Source organism: Phyllostomus discolor, chromosome 1, assembly GCF_004126475.2.
Source record: "Phyllostomus discolor isolate MPI-MPIP mPhyDis1 chromosome 1, mPhyDis1.pri.v3, whole genome shotgun sequence".
Classification (NCBI taxonomy): domain Eukaryota; kingdom Metazoa; phylum Chordata; class Mammalia; order Chiroptera; family Phyllostomidae; genus Phyllostomus; species Phyllostomus discolor.
The window spans coordinates 108,516,050-108,534,470 of record NC_040903.2 but is presented as its reverse complement, the minus strand read 5'-3'; the positions used below and the strand labels follow the sequence as shown (position 1 = coordinate 108,534,470).

The 18,421-nt window shown below is 38.2% G+C and overlaps 1 protein-coding gene, 1 non-coding gene and 1 pseudogene across 8 annotated transcripts in view; 2 read left to right on the top strand and 1 right to left on the bottom strand.

Moving 5' to 3' along the window:
• The window catches only part of NRP1 (neuropilin 1), a 163,101-nt gene that overhangs the window by 123,745 nt on the left and 20,935 nt on the right, over nt 1-18,421 (bottom strand). The gene's annotated exons all lie outside the window — the stretch shown is intronic.
• LOC114491429 lies at nt 10,190-12,532 on the top strand (annotated as a pseudogene).
• On the top strand, nt 12,832-13,026 carry LOC114493483. Its single transcript, XR_003684153.1, has one exon. It is a non-coding gene; the product is annotated as a U2 spliceosomal RNA (small nuclear RNA).

Below are 18,421 nucleotides of genomic sequence, written 5' to 3'. Positions count from 1 at the left end.
AAACTGCCCAAGTGAACTACAGGCTGAAGCAGGCAGCAGGGATGAACACAGCCTTGGCCAAGGAATCAGGAGAGTGGAGTTCTCAATCAAACTCCACCTGGACTTATGTCTCTGGGCCTTTATCTGAAACCCAAGAGGGCTGCCTGAGGTCACTAAGGTTTGTAAGTAGTGGACTTGTGCTCTGCTTTCATCATGACTTCTGATCTTAGCCCAGTGCCTCTGACCAGCCTGATACCCTCTCTTAACACGTCAGATGTGGACAGTTATCTCAAGCTGGTCATTCTTCAGTGTCACACAGTTACCAAAGAATTTTAAATTTGTTTTTTTATTTCTATAATTAGCCTTTAAAAACTGCAATGTGACCAAGATAGCCACACATGTTCCTGTGTTTCTGGTTAAGTGAGTGCCAAGTGCAGGCTATATGAAAGTGTGGCTGCCTATGTGGACAAATGTTTCCCAGTCATTCAAACACACACAAAGAGTAGGATAGTGAGTCATCACCTGAATCTACAGAACTGGCATCCTGGTGGCTGGCACCATGGTCTAGTCACTGGGAAACTAATAAGCAGCAGTTCATTATTAGCAACTCTAGACATAAGTAGGCAGTGAAGAACTTTTCCTTAAAAAGGAGTTTTTTCAACATGATATTTTTGGAATATAACATTAAATTAATCTACCACTAATTATTTTTTAAATAATTAAAAAAATGTAAAACCAGCAAACAGTGACAATGGCTAAAAGAGTTTTCCATAGTGCTGACATTCAAGGAAATTAAGTTAATCACAAGCAAAGCATAAAATTGCAAACATATCCCGCTGTGATTATGTTACCCAATAACTGGAATTTTCTTTCTATCAAATGCCATCATTCATCACATTGAATTGATGTTGTTATTAGAGTGTTTTGGTTTTGTAGTTTTGCTGGGATTAATGAGTATATTTGCATTGTTTTATTTATTCTATGGAAACACAAAGCATAAATAAGGTATGAATAATTTTTGGTAGCTGTATAATAAGTAAATTTTAATAGGAATAATTTTGAACACCAAAGGTCCATGGGAATGTTTTTCTTTTTAAAAGGAGTATATTCCTTTAAGTCTGAGAAACAGGTTTCTTTTCTTTCAGCCCTGTCCTCAGGACAGGAACCCAGAGTCAGACAGGAAGATCTGTTTGAAGGTAGGCTGTCTCCTGGTTCACTGATCTCACTAGTAATTTTGATTGTTCTGGAACTCTTTAGTCTCCTTTTCCTTTTGGTTACTTTAAGTGGACTTATGATAAAGGACTCTCTTTTTCTCTTAATCAGTATTAAGAGAAAGGACTTAATCAGTATTAAAAAGGATTCTCAGCCAGCCTGAACCATCTGGAAATCTCAGAACCAGCTTGTTCTTTAATGAGAAGGACAAGATGTTTCTGCTTCCCTCGGTAGGCCTGGATGCAGACAGGAAAGCTGTGGAGGGATGATCTGGAGAAATAACAGCCCCAGGGGTGGCACGAGGTCCCCTTCTTAATCTAGAGCTGGAGGGGTGGGAAGGGCTGCACAGGGAGGTTAGTTTAGGCAAGTCATTGATTTCCTGGAAGGCACCAGGCCACCAGAGTCCAGATAGGATTACTGTTTTAGTCCTAATAATCCAATTTAAACAAAGAAAATCTTTCATTCAGCACAACTTTAAACATGCTACAAATTGATTATAAATCACAAATTGTAAGTCTACACAATTTGTAATACCAATTAAACACTAAACACTGCTGTCTGGAGTGATGGATATAATTTATGGAAAATCTAGTTCCAGCTAGTCTGTGTGTCTTATTAAAAGAAGCAGCACACTTCCAAAGGGTAAATATTTCATTTGTAACCCATGAGTTAACATTTTTCTCCAAAGATGTTCTTAAGGACATTGGTATGAATTTCTCAGTTTCTTTAGATCTACATAAAATATAAACAAGGATTCTGGATTATTGCTGGGTTTCTGCAAATTTTACTTCTTACCTTACACCACTTGTGGTCAAAGTATTCCTTGCTGGGCTTTAAGGTGGGCTTAACTGTCCTAAATTATGCAGGCCCTGAGGGCACAGGGAAAGAAAGGAAAAACAATAGTGCAATTTCTGGTGATTTCCTGGGATCTTGCAGTCAGATGGGATGTGGCCCCCAGGACACAAAAAGTCACACTTTTGAATGCTGCTCTAAGAAAAACTTCCTAGAAATCACATTTTTCAGAAAATGAGAACTGCATTTTCCTGTTAATAATATGCTTATCAAGTTCAATTCACATGTGAAATTCAGTTATTCCATTAATCTTTTTCATTTTGCCAGGCATTAAAATACACATTTTTATGGGGCTGAGCAGGGTTTCAAGATATTGGGATTTCCAGGAAATAGTTTTAAAACTGGTAAAGGGAATTTGCAAGAGAGCCTATTGTCAGCATGGGCGGGCCAGGAGCAGCACATGAAAGTCACATTAGCTTATTTCTACCCTGGGTGAACAGGTCTCACCTGCCCAGCAATCAGGGGTGCAGGTGGGCCTCTGCCTCACTGGACCTGAAAGCACTATCTGTACACAGCCAGCCCCACCCTTCTGTGCAGACCCTGGTCCACTCTTCAAAAGCCCTCATTATGCAAAGAAATGCTGCAGGGATTTTCAACCTGGATGCCAAAGGGCCAACCTATGGAGTTAGTGCCTAAATCTCCAAGATCCCAAGTACTTTTCATTTGCTGCCCAGGAACTACAGTAGTGCCAGTTATGCAAACAGGAATTCTGGGTCCTTGTTTCCCTGGTCAGGGACATAGGTCGCATAGTTGAGGATCTGGCTGGGCATCATAGGGACCTGGCTTCAACCCTTCCTGCTGCCACTTTGAGTCCTATATTCCTAGGAAGATCTTTTAACCTTTCCATACTTCATTTCCTCTTGTGTAAAATGGAGATAATATTTTGCAGTGTGCTTGTGAGGATTAAAGATTATATATACACACACCACCAGGCACACAGTAGACATCATATGAATTGTTGCTGTTATTATTATAGGCCTTGGCTGGAATGTTACCCAAATGTATAAATTCCACATTCTTCCCACTAATCAAAGTGTTACCACTGCTATTATTAGTGCTACTGCCTGCTCTTCGTGAGCATTTACCTGTGCCAGGGACTTTACTATGCACTTTCCCTGCATTGTCTCAATTTATACTCCAATAACCCCTACTATTTTTAGGTCCACATTGTAGTTGATAGAAATGAGGCTTAATTAGGTTTTATTGCCCAAGGTCACAGAGGAAGTAGCTGGCCCTGGGTCTTCCTGACCTGAAATTAAGGATCTGTGGACCATGCCACACTTTTTCTGAAGGATGAGACAAAGCTGCAGCCCCCCCAAACCGAGATGTGCTCCTTCCTCAGGACCACCCTTCCTCATGCTCATCAGCCCTATAGCCCTGGCCTAGCACAGAAGTCTAAGAATCTAAGGCCTGAATACTGAGACAGGGGGTCTCAATCCCTTCTGCTCACAGAACTGTCTCTGATCCTTGTCTGAGCACTATTCTCAGGATCTTATCTGAAGCAGGAAAGGCATAGGTTTTTTTAAAAAATTGCTGCAGGCAATGGACTCTGAGGCATGTGCTTGATTGAGAATCCCTGAGAGAAAGAGATCCTGGTTACCTTGAGAGCAACTGTAGAAATTTAGGGGACTCACTGGGCCTCCCAGTTTTTCATATATGAACCCTGAGTCATTAAATGCTCTCTACTGCCCCAAAGAGAATCGGTGAAAAGGGAAAAGGTCACCTATGTAACTTGGAAAAGCCACCTGAAGAAGCTCATGTTCTGACCTTCTGCTGTCTCCTATTTCCTGCCAAATCAAGAGGAAAGACTGCTTGACTTCCACAACATCTAGAACCTTCACAGTCCTCCGGGTGCAGTCTGTCCCTTTTCTTTCTTTGCTGCCATGGTGACACCCTGTGTTCATTTCGGGCAGATTTTCAAACCTGTAGTAAGGAAATGCTCCCAACGACCAAATCATGTCACTTTACAATAACTTTCAAAAGGACAAGAAAACACTTTCCTCCTAATTTCATTGTCCTAACAGCAATAAAATCTCTACATACTTCATGTGTATACCTGGAAGCAGGATCATCAAGTAAAATATGTCAATGTCCAGAAAAAAGTGCCTCTCTGTTGAGGAGAACTAGTCCCAGGTTCAAGACCATCACTGCCTCAGGTGGGAGCTCTGATGCTCCACTTTGGATGGAGCCAGGAGAGGATTTCAGAAGTGCTCCTACCTGCTGGTCTGGGTCAGTTGAGGCCAGAGCATCCCATAGCAGGGTGTGCCCACAGCCTGACCTGGCTTCCTGTGCTGACCACAGTCTTTTCCAGTGTGGCCGCCCTGATCTTTCCTCCATGTGAGTTGAACCAAGTCTGAAGCAGGAAGACATTTTCACTCAACAGGACATGAATGTTGCATCATTCAAACAAAAAAGGGATGCCAACCCTTTCTCACTTGGGTTACCCCCACAGTTGGGATGGGATGAACAGTGTGTCAGGGGAACACGACATTTGAACATAACATTTGATGGGTTTGTTTAGCTCCTATATTCTGAGATTGCATTAAGAATTTTTCCTTCTGCCTGAATATTAGGGAGGGAGGCAGAACAAGGCTGACCTTGGGAGTGAGGTTTTCATAAAACAAATAAACTGGATGACAGCGTATAAAAGTTACAAACCTCTTCAGAATGCAATATGTGCACAACTTGTAAACAGTCCATAAATATTACCTGCTGGGGCTAGTCATGGGGGCTAAGGCAGAGTCCTGTCCCAGCACATTTTCTGCAACATGGAGCCATCTGGTGATGACAATTTAGTCTCCAGTTGGCATGGGACTATAATTATAAAGCATGTTACTCCTGACTTCTGTCTGGAAACAGATGATCACGCTCACCCTGCAGTGTGGATACGGCAGGCAGGTGTAGCTGAGAGGTCACAGGCAGGCTGGGCAGTGCTTGCAGAGGGAATGAAAAATTAGAGGGGTGTTTGTGCAGAGTCCTCTTTCCATTAGTAGCGTTTCCACTGCTACCACCACAAACACAAAGTTTTAAAGAAAAATTGTTCCTTTCATAGTAATGCCTAATTTTTCAGCCATGTTTTTTAAAGGTTCAAACACTTGAGTCATGCTTGGACAATAAGTATAGAAAAAGCATAGTAATAGTAACTTTACCTTTTACATACATCTCCTATTTTCAATATCCTAATTATTAATTGTAGAATAATTAATTCTGTTCAGGATAACAAAGTCTTCGCCAGGTCCTGTTTCACATACAGAATAATAATAATAATAATAATAATAATAATAATAATAGAATGAATTTTGATTGTCTTCCTCCTAAATAGATTTAGCAGAGTTTATTGTGTAGAAAAAATATTCCAGATTTCTCCAAAGTGGAGAATAATGTGACAAGGGAAGCAGCACTGAAGAAAAGGCTAGCTAGTAGCTTTATCATTACAAACCCACACAAAAACTAGACATGTTTTAGTGCCATTATCCCCTACACACCCAACACAAACCTTTCCAATTATGCTTTTAATCAAGAATTCCTTCTTATGCTGTTACTTCCTGCCCTCTGAGTTCCTATGATATGCAGTTTCCATCTTGGTCTCATCCTGTTTGGTCCCTTTTTGTAAAAACTAAGGAGCCTGACCCACACAGCCTGCCAGGGCTTTTCAAAGGCCCAGAAGTCTGTAAACAGGAAAGATTTCCTGAGGCCAAGGGCCCCTCCTCCATTCAAAAGATGGCTCTTAGATAAGGATTTCCCCCAAATTCTCAGTCATTAGCACTTTCCAGAGCAGAGGTTCCCTCTGAGGGCACCTTGCTAACTATCCACAAAGCAAGTGTCAGGCCTCTTGCCAGAAGGCCAAGGGCTTCACAGAAGGTGCAGGAAGAATACATTGCAGCTGCTGTGTTTGCTGACAGGAGGTGGAGCCTGAGAAACACAAGGCTATCCTCTGAGCAAGAGTTCAGGGTTGGAACCCCTTCTGGTGAACTGCCAGGGAGGGCACACTGATCAGCCCCAAATTCAGCAGAAGAAAGTGGACAGGAAAGCTTAGTGAGGTACTCGGGCAACCTTTGGGACCCCCAAAATGGGAGAAAAGGATAATGCATGTAAACAAGACTGCTTTTACCACGTGGTTAGTAAGTGGCCTGAGGCCACTTTAAAACTATTTTTGGGAAACCAGAGTATACTTGATGACTTTTTAGTTGGAGGCATAAGTCCATGTAAAGTTTGGGTTATGTGTGTTCTTAGAGTCAGCTTTATTACTTCACAGTCATAGCTCATAGTTTCACAGTTGAGTACATCTTTGTCCAAGGCAACTAATCTTTCCCCTGTAATTTCATCATAACCTATCAAACTCAGTCAAAGTCTGTCCCTCAGCAGTCACAGTATTTTGCATTCCTTTCTACTTAATCACACCTGTGAGCCTCAATACATAAGAGTGGAGAGAGCAATCAAGGCTACCCAGTTGTCTTTTTTCTGAATTGGGCAAATAAATAAAAATGTACCCAAATAAAAAAACATTTTTAAAAGGTCGTCTTTCCTGTGTTGGTCTTATTTATTGAACTCACTGTTTGTTTTTTTACTACCTGCTCCCCTTCCCTCCCCAAAAAAGGGTGCTTTGAATATCAGCACACATTTCTCTACAGCAGTCAGCTGGCACTTATGGACTAACCTTGTTTCATTTGCTACCTCATTATCAAGATAAACTCCATCTTCTGAAATAGATTAAAAACTTACAAATCCAGGGCATTCTAATGTACTTCTTTTCCTCTCCCTCCCTTCCGTACTCCATAGGCACTAAGACGTCAATAACAGTTTCATGTTTAAACTCAACCTCACTTCCTTTCCTATTGATAATCAGGGCCGTTATTTCAGTATAACAGAAAAACAAAGTGATGAGGCTAAAACTTGTCAGTGTGAATGGATGTTCAGTCACAATGTCCTGAAGACAGAGGCTGGTGGTTAATGACAAAAAAGTAAATGTTAAATATGATGAAGGTGGCGGGAAGAAGGCAAAGTTTTGCCCACACAAACAAACTGGGCAATAACTTAGAAAACATCTGATTGACACTTCAGTTACAGCATTTACCGTCTCAAATTTCAGTATCTCTGTTTACAAGTCCTGCCTCCACCATTTACTAAGGACACTTCAAGGACAACAAATGAAGCAACTTTCATCTTTCCATGCCTAATACCCACTGTGGTACTGGCATATGATGTATACCCCCAAATTTTTGTACCAAATAAAATAAAATAATATTGGTATGGTGATAAGAAAAATGAAATCATGATGTTTTCCAAATTTCGAGAATCTGTTTTTCCATGAAGGTATATGTGGGGGATTCAACCAGATCCATGAGGGAACAAATATTTCCTGTGAACTACTTAGCTGTTCTTGGGAAATAACCTAATGTATACATAATACATAAATAAGGCTGGAGAGTTAGGTGATGCAGGGCAGAAGGGAGATAGAGGGAGGAAAATTGGGAAAACTGTAATAGCATAATCAATAAGATATACTTTAAAAATAAAATAAAATTTGATAAATAAATAAATAAATAAAACAAAGGCCAAACAGTTGAAAATAGCTGAAACACATCATAATAATTAGTTTAGGAGTTGACCTGAGACATGTTTTCATTTAAATACTTTCTCTTCTTGGCCTCCATTTGGCCTATTTCACTGATTTACTTTTCTTTATTTGAATGGACCTCTACTCCCAGAAGGACTACATGTATCATTACTGAAAAAAATTGAGAAAGCTAAGATGAGGAGAAAGAGAATGACACCATGACAAGAGAATCTGGGTTCACTTTATCATCAAGGTGGTTCCATTTGCCATCTCTGTGCCGCTCTACAAGACCCCTCCTGGCTGGAATGTTTTCTTCTAACCAATTGTTGACTCATTGGTCCCTTTGCTCTTCAGCACCCAGGAGCACCAGAACTCTGCTACACGATGATTTTCCCTTAGCAGCCACTCTAGTACCACTATCCCATTTGAACTTAGCTTTGAGGTGAGCTGTGTCTTTCATTATGTGTTCTGGGGAATGAAATGAAAATGACTCCATCTAAACAGGTGGGCACTCAATCTACCCATCTCCATTTTTTTGTGGACCCAATTTAGTCTAGATCTAAATCTTTACAGAGATGCAGAGCACTCCTCACAGATGGCATCAGACACTGATTGAAAGCTTCTGGGAGGAGGGGAACTTGCAGAGTAGAAATAGGTAGAAAACCATATGACTTGAGTCTAAGCCATGAAACCCCCAAAAGCAAAAGCATCCATACAACCAGATTGATTTAAAGTAATATATATAATTAAATCAATTCTGTGTAATTTTCCACGGAACAATGTGCACTGTATTCTGCCAGGCTACCACTGAGCACTCTGACATTACAATGCCCCAATTCAGAGCATGTGGGAGAGTAGTGGGAATCAGCGACTTCAGGTGACTTCATTGGTAACTTCATTCTAAAGAACTGCTGTCACATATTTAGATGGATAACAATTAATACAATGTATTGAATTATATCTGTACAAACACACGTAATATACTAAAACCATTTTATTTTAAAATGTGTGAATCTTTCAAGTTAAAATAACTTAAAATTTAACCTGGAAATGCCTAGAAAATCATATTTTATGAAAGTTATAAGGTTTGTTGTGGTGAATTAGGACAATAGTTTCTACCCATTGGTCTCTGTCCTTTCTTCCAGATGATACAGAGTAAGCTATGAACCCCTTGGGGTACTAGCGACAAAAGGGGTGCATATACCCCAAAGCACTGCCTCAATAATATGCACCACCTGATGCAGATTACAAACAGAAAAGACACACGGCTGAAGAAGAACTGTGAATAGGTGAGGAGACAGGAGAACCGAATTTGCACCATAGACCCATTCACTGGGCAAATCATGCACTGTCAGAACTCTAGTTTCTTCCTTCATTAAATAGATGGGTTAAGAATATAAATCTGAGATTGTCTTCTCAGCTAGCTGCTGAGCAGTATATGTGTGTAACATTTTACACATTTTTATTTTTTAAATTTATTATTATCATTTTTTAAATCTTCACCTGAGGACATTTTCCATGGCTTTTATAGAAAGAAGAAGGGACAGACAGAGAAAGAGAGAGAAACATCATTGTGAGAGAAAAACATTGATTGGTTGCCTTCTCATAAGCACCCCAACTGGGAATCTGTCCCACCACCTTTTGGTCTATGGGACAATGCTCCAACTGAGCCACACCAGCCATGCTTATTCTACACCTTTTTAAAAATGTGCATTATGCCTAAAAGCTTATGATGGAAACAATGGGGCCTTTAAGTGAAAAACTATCTCTAACCAAAATTGTAACTGCAGCTGTTACACATGTGTATGCAGCAACGTTATTGTTCATATTAATTTGAAAAGGTCAAATCCATTTTCCCCCCAACTCTTTGTTACTTGCTTGACCTCATCAGCAAACACATTTCTATTATTGTCAGAGAGCTATGGACATCTAGCTCCCATTGTTTCTCCAGCATAAATCAAAGAGACAGAAACGATGAGCATGAAACCACTGCTGGACTCAGAGGTGTGTTTACCAAGGCAGCCACTTTGTATTCTTGGGGTCAGAAAGCTCTGTGTGTGTGTATGTGTGTGTGTCTACACACACCTAAATTAGATTCCACTAGTCACTGATAGACATTTCCTTCCTTCTCTATTTTACCATAAAAATTCTGAATTCAAAGCACCTTCAGGAGGTAGGTAGACAAGCACTAAAATAATATGATGAAACACATTTTATACCTGTGCGGTATACAGGTGTTGATTTACAGGTTTCTTTGATAGCTAATTGCTAATGATCTATGACATAGTAGCTTTATTTAGGAGTTACACTTGGTTTAGTCTCTTTGTGTTTTATACCTTTTTAAAAGGTAGTCAATGATATCTTTTAACTGCTCTACAAAGGGTCACCTGAGGAAAAGCAATTATGTGTTTAACATCTGGGGAAAATATTCTCTATTGGGTAGGTTTCATGAGAACAAAGCTATCTATCAGAAGATTTTTTTTTCCCTTGCAGCTTCAGCTTTGTTTCCCCAGGAATTGTGTAGCAATGCTGGAATTACTGAGTGACAGAGCCCCTGACTAAGTCAATGTTGAGCAAGGTTTATATACGTAGATGTGAGTACTTTTGTGGGAGTCAGAATGAATTTCTTAGGAAAGCACACTAAGAAAAGATTCAGGGAGGAGGTACAGCAGTCCAACCAGGGCAAACAAAAGCCTAACTTTAAAGACTTCTCCATACATATGTTGAAACAACAGGTTGATTCATAGCTTCCTTGCTCAGTTCACAATTGCTTTGCAACAAAAGCAGATTTACTCCCCTCCCTATGTATTCACAAGCCTACAAGCTCCTATTTTCATAAAGGAAACTGCACAAAGTATGGCTTCTTATTCTTGGTAACCATAAATTCACAGAAGAGCAAAATTTTCAACTAAGACAGGGGTTGGCAAACTAGGGCCCGCACACCAAATCTGTCCATCTGCTATTATTGTAAATAAAGTTTTATTGGAACACATACATGCTCATTCCTTTACCTACTCTCTCTGGCTGCTTTCATGCTGTAATGGAGCTGTTGAGCAGGTGAGATTGAGACTGTCTTGCCAAGAAGACTTAAAATATTTACAATCTGGTTCTTTTTAGAAAGTGTGCCAATTTGTGATTTTAAATATCAATTATGTCATAAAAACATCAATTTCTTTGGAAATGTAGTTGCACTTTTAAAGTAAATGTAATCAACTTCCCACCCCAAGAATTACTCTCTCAAGCATGACATCAATTTGTATTAAGAGTCTTAGCCCACTGCCAGTGCCTTTGCTGTGTCCATTTCCTGACCCTCCCCACTCAGTGAAACCAAGGAGAGCACACCGCCTGAATCTGGAGCAATCAGACCTGAAGTATAACCAAGGGCAGCACAAATGTGAGAGAGAAGCTGTGCACAGCGGCGCTCTCACTGGAGTCATTCTAGATGTGGGGGAAATGCTTCCCAAAAGCAGTTTATTTGTGAAGGTGTGATGCTGGGAAGCATTTTCTGTGCCTTGATCACTATGCTAGGGCACGTTACGATTGGTTATGGAAATAGAATATACTGCCATGAACATCATCACCTACAAGCTTGTAATAATGAGGATATCTCGAAAATTTCAGAGTGAATGCATGGAGCTCAGTAAGAGTTTTCGGGCATACTGTATCATCTTAGTAAAACCCCCAAATGTGAGTGTTTGGGCTGCAGTGAAGGAGAGTTGGACCAAACACTGTGACAAAGCAGAGTTCTTCAGTTCTGAAAATGTTAAAGTGTTTGACTCAATTAACATGGAAACAAATGACATGTGGTTAATGATGAGAAAATCTTACAAATATGCCTTTGATAAACACAGAGATCAGTACATCTGGCTCTTCCTTGCATGCCCCTCAACATTTCCTATTATTGAAAACTTAAATTATTTTTTGTTAAAAAGGAATCCATCACAACCTTTCTATCTAGACCACATGTAAAATCTGGAAACGTTGAATATGTGACTGTGGAAGGAGGAATTGTCCTAAGCATGGAATCAATGAAAAAACTTAACAGCCTTCTCTCAGTGTCCCTGAAAAGTGTCCTAAGCATGGAGGGATGATTTGGAAGTTATCTGAAAATAAGTAGCTACCAGTGTGCCTGAAATATGCAGGAGTATTTGCAGAAGGTTCTGAAGGGAAAGATGTATTTAATACCAAATCTTTTGGGCTTTTTATTAAAGAAGCAATGACTAATCAACCCAACTTGGTAGTGGAAGGATGTTGTTCAGATATGGCTGTTACTTTTACTGGACTAACTCCTAGTCAAATGCATGTGATGATGAATGGAGTATACCATCTTAGGACATTTGGGCATATTTTCAATGATGCATTGGTTTTCTTACCTCCAAATTGTTCTGACAATGACTGAGAAGTGAAGCAAAAAAAGCATGTATGTGATCACCTTATAGGACAGGTGTTGTCATTATTTGTAGTAAAAACTACATACCTAACACAGCAGTATGTTTCTTTTTTTCTTTTCCATTTGGTGACACTGGTTTAATCACACATTAAAATTTAATACTCAACTTTTAAATAGAGTGGGTTTTTTCCTTAAAAAGATATGACAATTTCAAACATGTTGGAAGAAATGTTTTAATAATAATAATTTTGCAAAAAAAGCATATATTTGTAAATATATTTATGTGATAAATTCTAAATTATGAACATTAAAATCTGTGGCACATATTTTTGCTAATTGGTTAAGAATTAACATCTTTTTGGCTTTCTAAGATACATAAATGAATCTGCAGTTGTGAACTTCTGATTAAAGTAAAACTTTTAGCTATGTTTTCATTACTTCTAATGTCAGTTTATGTTCTAAGCCTCTGCAAGTGCCAATTGATTTGCTTCCTGAAAATACATAACCAAGCAACAAAGGAAATGTTTCCAACCAATATAAAAATGGAAGGTGAAAGCTATTCTTGAGAGAAAAAGTGACACATAGATTTTAATAATTTTCCTGGGAGCTAATATAGTGGCATTCCTCAGCATACACAATTTAAGTGTAACTCCTGTACTTCTCTATGCAGATTCTAAAATTGGAGTGATGACTATGAAGAATATAATGTCATTTAACTGTGTTGTTTCCCAGTTAATCAAGCTCTCAGCTGTGGCTTGGATAAAACTATGTCAGTTGATATTTATACAGTCTTGTTGGGCAAATGAGTTCTGTGGAAGTTTCCTTTGATAAACTTCTTTTGATCATGTCTCAAGCCTTTTGGCTAAGATCAAGTGTAGGTATCTGTTCTTGTCAGTTTAACGTTTGATACGTCCTCTATCTAAGGACAATATAGTAGACAGTATAGTATACCAACTGTCTTTGGTATACAGAAGGCTTAACCACCTTGGATTACCATATCATTTGCCTAGTTTCAGTGGCTATGCAGAAGCTTTATCCAGTGTTGAATACAATAGCTCCTGTGCTCGTAAATGTGTGAAATACTTGGAGCTGACTTGTCCTATAACTGGGTCTGTGTGTGCTGTATTATGTCAGATCCATAAGCACCTATAGGGTATGCGACCATGACATTTTAGAGATCAACATTTCTTGTAACTGGGCACATGATATTAATGGTCTCCCACAGCTTTTGCAAACCAGAAAGAGAATTTCCTCAAGAGGACCTTGGGCATCAAATTGTTGAACAGGGTAGTATGCAAAAATTGTTTCTTTTAATTTATCCAATTTTCCTTATTGGGGCTTTTGGTTAAAATGAAGGTTATTCATTTTGAAAAATAATAAACCCCTTTATCAAACACCCTAATATGTGGTCTCAGATGCAATTATTATAGATCAAGTCATGTTCAGTGTGAGACCAATGACAAACAGTATCTCACTGACTGTAACACCCTGTGAGTGCTCCCAACACCACTATACTACATTTCTACTATATTTATCACCTTCTGTTACATAAGTGTATTGCGGTACACTTGTAAAAAATATATCAGTGAATGCATTCCATTGTTTGATTTCCTAGTGGGTGCTAAGGTAACAATTGTTTTTTAAACCAAATTGATGCTCTTGATTACATTTTAATACATAAGTATTTCTCTATAAAATGTTAGTTATCTTAAATAACATGCTGTCTCTTTGAATTTATTTATACCCAGTCTTGTAGATAAAATCTAATTCTGTAAAACAGAAAATAGTATTACTGAGGTTAGGGTTACAGATTTGATCACTGTGCATTCAACAGCCAAAAACTGTAACTCTAACCCCACTCTGTTACTTGTGGGGAGAATTGGGAATAATGAAGGTCTAATGGAAATTGATCATGATAGTGAATGTATTTTATATATGCCTAGTGGCTACCATATTGGACAACACAGGTGTAACACATTACAGAAGTGAGAGACCCACTGACTCAAACATGAATGATAGAAAACTTGAAAAAGAAAAGAGTCTTAATACTGTCTTATTATTATTCAGTTCAGGAACCACACTTCTAGAAGTCTCTTCAAAAAAAATCCTCAAAGATTCATAGACATGCATACACACGTTCATCTCAGTATTATTCAGAATTATTTAAAATTTTGAGTTATTTGAAAACAATGCAAATATCCTAAGCAGTCTGCATAAAAATTATTATTTTGAAAAAATAATGTGATTTGTAGCTGTCATATTTTAAAAACTATTTAAGGTCCTAAATAATGCTTTATATGTAAATTTAAGAGAAAATGGTAGGATAAAAAGTGTGTTTACAAAATCATCTCATTTTTTAAACATATGTGTATATGTAAATATAAAGGAAAAAGGCTAAAGAAGATATATAAAAATGTAGATAGTATTATCTGTGAGTGCTAGGATTATGGGTTACTTATTTTCTTGTGTTTTTCAAATATTTTTAAGGGGAAAACAGACACCATGGTTCCATCATTACACATACAGTGTCCATACATGTCTCCATAAAAGACCTATTGTGCAAAACACAATATGAGATTTGCTAAACCTCAGAGGGAAGTTTTACTTAGAACTACAAAAACGATAATAATTTTTTAAAAATCTGCAAGTGTCGAATTTTTAAAAAGTGACTCTATAGAATATACACATTAGACTTTAATACAAAGAAATTAATCTAAAAATTGTCATTGGGTTTACATAACAATTAGATTTTAAAATTTACTTCTAATAACTGTGCTCAAGAAAAATAAATATGTATGCTTGTTAATTTAATTAACAAAAATGTTTGTTCCAAATAAACTCTTCTCTACCCTTCTACAATCAGCCTATTTTCAAAACAGGCCACATATGTGCATGGGTTAAAAATTGCAGATGTGCCTTGGCTACTGTGGCTCAGTGGATTAAACACCGGCCTGTGGACCAAAGGGTTGCTGGTGTGGTTCCCAGTCAGGGCCCAGGGCTGGGTTGCAGGACAGGTTCCCAGTAGGGGATGCACAAGGGGCAACCACACATTGATGTTTCTCTCCCTATCTTTCTTCCACCCTATCCCTCTGTCTAAAAATAGGTAAATAAAATCTTTTAAAAAATTGCAGATTTGTAGCCCCTGTGGAACTACTTTTTCCTGAAGTCCATGGCAAGCATTGCAGTCCATGACGTCAATTCTTCCCAAGGAGCTTTCTCAAGTGTACTACAGAAGATACTACCAATCCATCAGAGGTATACTGTGATATCAAACATATTTGCCATCCTTGACAGGCTACAGAACAAGTCTGAAAAGTTAACTCCAATTTTCTTCCTTCCCTTAACAGTAAGTGGTCAGACCCATTTTCATAGAATTGAACTTGATCATCTTACTTTAAAAGCTATAGAATATTGTATGTATATTTCAAAAGCATCTCAAAATGTCTGAAATGGAACCTACTAATTTTTTTTTACTATTTATGTTATGGAGACTACTTGTTTTTCAGATCTGAACATGGAGGCTGTTTAGTCATTAATGTCCCAATTCCCATCTCCCCTCAAATCCTCTCACTGGTCAAGCTCTGTCCCTTTCTCCTTAAGAATGTCTCTTTATATTTCTTGGGCCACTAGTCATATTCAGGAAGTGCTTGGGGACTTTTTGTGGGGAGAGATGGGGATGAGATGGTAACATTTATTTAGTAGTGAATATTTTTATTAAAGAACTATTATTTTTATACCTTGGCTAGAAATATGAGGTAGAAAAGATTTCTACAGCTTCTTTCTATCCTTTCTGGTTAATTTGTGTCACTTGAAGAGCCAGTAAAGTGGGTGCTAGGATGATAAACCAACTCCAAAAAGTCAGAGCTGACTGTGTTTAGTCCCCCCGCCTGAGAGATTCCTATTTATGAATCCCCTGCTGACCTGACTTCTGGCAAACATATCCCTTTCAATTTTTTTTTTATTTTAAAGATTTTATTTATTTTTAGACAGAGGGGAAAGAGAAAGAGAGGGAGAGAAATATTAATGTGTGGTTGTCTCTCATGCACCCCCCACTGGGGACCTGGCCCAAGACCCAGGCATGTGCCCTGACTGGGAATCAAACCCGTGACTCTGTGGCTCTCAGCCTGTGCTTAGTCCACTGAAGTACACCAGCCAGAGCAAACACATCCTTTTTAAAGCAACCCCAACCCATACAGGAATCTTTGCAAGCCACATATTCCCTCTGTCCATGTCTATTGTTTCCTGAAATCACTCAGGTTTTGTGGAAAATTGAAAGTTGGTTGAGTGGGACCTATCATAATAGCCCAAGACAGCAATACTTAAAGTTAGAACAAGACAGTGAGTACCAGATGTGCAGGGATATTGAGTGACCTGGGGAAACAAGAGTAGCTCAGCTGAGGTCTGAATCAAAGAGGATCTGAAACCCCAGCAGAGTGTTGCAAACAGAGATCACCAGCAACTGGGAAGAGACTTGATGCTTAGCCAACAATTATCTCAGCCAAACTATTTTTATATGCATCTTGTCTGGATGAAGCAAGGGAGCCTACCTTGGAACCTGCAGGTGAAGGTAATAAGGATGCGTAAGCCAGAAGGGCAGAGAGAGAGCACGAAAACAGTTGCAGATGTAGCAGATCTCTTTTGTTTGCCATTGTCTTTCTAGAAGGTAAATACCATGAGGGCAGGGAATGATGTCTATTTTGTTTACTGCCTATCACTAAATGATAATTAGCACATTGTGGGTGGTCAATAAATACTTCTTGGATGATTAAATGAACAACAAATGAATGAATGAATGAATGAGGTGTAGGTAACATTTGGGGTACTCAGAAAGAATTGTGGTATCCAAATGAATGATTTTTTGGAAAAATACCTAAATTTACTCAAACTCCCAAGTTGTGAATTCTAAATTTATTACCATGTATAGTTTTTTCTAAGTGTATGTTGTGATAAAAAATTAACAATGAACTTCTGCCCACCATCAACCTCAGGGCCTGCACAATCAATATATAAACCAAACCCTAAAACAACATTGATAAGAAACATGAATAGTTTAAACCTCAAGGTAAATCCTAGGAAAGATGTAATGACAACAGTGAGGGCTGACAGTTTCAGTTCTCTTTTTATCATTGTGTTTAGAAATACTAGACATTTCTCAATTAATACTGGGAATCAGCTAAATAACTTTAGATACTAGTCTACCCATTAATCATTTGTTTTAACAAAAACATGGCCCAGGAGGACCAAACAAGAGAAAAGTACAATTAATATGATCATTCATGTCAAGTCCTATTTACATTTAAATATTGATGACTTAGATTTATTTTTCAACCAAGTTTCCCACCTGTAATAAAAACATTAATAGAGCTCTTTAATCTTTATTGATAACACATTTATGTTTAAAGTGTTCAGAAGTTCCTAGTCAGATGTGTGACGGAATGGACAAGTCTTAATCTCATTTCTGTCCCTGGTTAGCCTTTGGCAAGTTGCTTTATCTTTAAACATTTGGTGATTTCATTTTAAAATGGGTCTGGTACAAACAATTTCCCAAGGATGTGAGAATTAAACAGTGGTTATAAGGAGCTTGGAAATGATGATATGCTATGAATGCTAAGTCAAATTATGAAATTGCACCTTTGCAAAAATGCTATTGTGGGAATAAATAAATCTGAACATTGTATTTACACTGTGATTTGCTTCTGAAATACAATATTCATAATGGGCCTCAGCAGGCAACAAAAAGTACCATCTTATCTCCTGTTGATAGACCACAATTTCAGAAAATTATTTTTACAATGGCAACTGAATAAGCTCCTTAACTCCAGACTGTTTTACAAATAGATACATAGCGTATTGCATAGCTTATGCTGCCTTTGAGACAAGAAGAATGAGGTTCATTAACAAAATCACTGTTGTCATTCCTTTGTATTTTTTCTGATGTAGTTTCTATGCTTTACAATCTAATTTTAACAATCTATGTTGAACAAAGAGGTGAGGTAAAAGCTACCTCTGTGATAGTGATCAAATCCAAGTGTATGTTAAGATCCAAGTAATCTTCTGCTGTTAAATTACACCTTGAACTTGGCTTGTGGTTCATCTGGTATCAAGAGCAAACAACTCATTCCTACACAAAATTTCCACTGCCTGCAAGTGTTATAGTCAACAACAGCAGAACAATAAAGTATTTCTGAGGACAGCATTTTTAGTTCTTGTAAATCACTAATTAGATAAAACATATCTGTCAACGGGTAAAATTAAAGTCTAGGTGAAAAAGTGGATAATTCCTTGGAATAAAAGTTGCCAAAAATAGAGTCTAAAATGTCACATAATTTAAGGGTGTAAAACTGACATAAAATATGTGTCTTGGGGGAAAAAAGAGAGTAGGAAAAGAGAAGAGGGCTATGTTACAAAAGGCAGGGAGGGTTTGGGCTGGG